Genomic DNA, 991 nt, shown 5'->3' with positions numbered 1-991 from the left:
ACGGCATACATAACTATATTTGATCTTACTAATTTACTTTGTGTAAGCAGCATTATTCCAAATAATGTTAGAAAATCAGTCAGAAAAGATTATTATATTGTTAACAAACACATAACTATAATTGTGAAGTAAAACTCATTGTTTTTAATTAATAAATTTGTAATAAAAGATAGTAACAATCTATTACAAATTACAATTAATTCATAATTAATTGAACATAAATGTTGTTATGTTTTGTTATAGTAAGAAATGAAATCAAGTCATCATCTTGCAAAACTCATGGAAATCAAGAACCCCATTGCCATCAAGATCAAAGACCCCAATCATGGCCTTGCATTCACGAAGCGATTTGACGTGGCCGAGATGGGTGAGCACCTGCCTGAGCCCCTCCGCCGTGATGCAGCCTCTCCCCTTCTCCTCCTCGTACACCTCGAAAGCCTGCCGGAGAACCTCCTCGTCGCCGCCTCCCTCCATCACCCTCACGAATTCCTCGAACTTGAGCAGCAACGACCCTCCTCCCGAGCACTCCCCGATGATCCTCTCCGCATCCTCGCGCGACACCGCCTCCCCCACGCTGCCGAAGTAAGCCGTCAGCTCCTCCGCCGATATGCTTCCGTCGTTGTCGGCGTCCAAGAACCGGAAAACCCACCGGAATTCCTCTTCTCTGCTGCCGGATTTTGGCAACGCGGCTTCGGTTGGCGGCGGTGGAGGGGTGGCGGAGTTTGAAAACCCTGCTGCTGAATGGCTTTGTAATAATGGTTGCAATCGCCATTGCTAGTTTAGAATTTAATTTGAAGGTTTGGAAATTGGAAACAACGATGGGTTTATATATAAATTGTAAAATTGTGCGACAGTAAACGGCCAAATTTTCACAAGAAATTGCTTAGGAGTTTCCTCTCCACATACGATATTTGTCTCCTAAAAATAGAAACTTTTGAAACGACATATATTTTAATATAAAATAAGTAGAGAAAGAAATATAGAAAAAAAA

At 41.8% G+C, this 991-nt stretch overlaps 1 pseudogene; it reads right to left on the bottom strand.

Annotated features, from left to right (window-relative positions):
- Positions 1-255: 255 nt before the first annotated feature.
- LOC121790115 lies at positions 256-772 on the bottom strand (annotated as a pseudogene).
- Between the last annotated feature and the right edge of the window lie 219 nt (positions 773-991).

This window comes from Salvia splendens, unplaced genomic scaffold (assembly GCF_004379255.2).
Source record: "Salvia splendens isolate huo1 unplaced genomic scaffold, SspV2 ctg414, whole genome shotgun sequence".
Lineage (NCBI taxonomy): Eukaryota > Viridiplantae > Streptophyta > Magnoliopsida > Lamiales > Lamiaceae > Salvia > Salvia splendens.
Note: the sequence above shows the minus strand (reverse complement) of the source record. Positions and strands in the feature narration are given on the sequence as shown.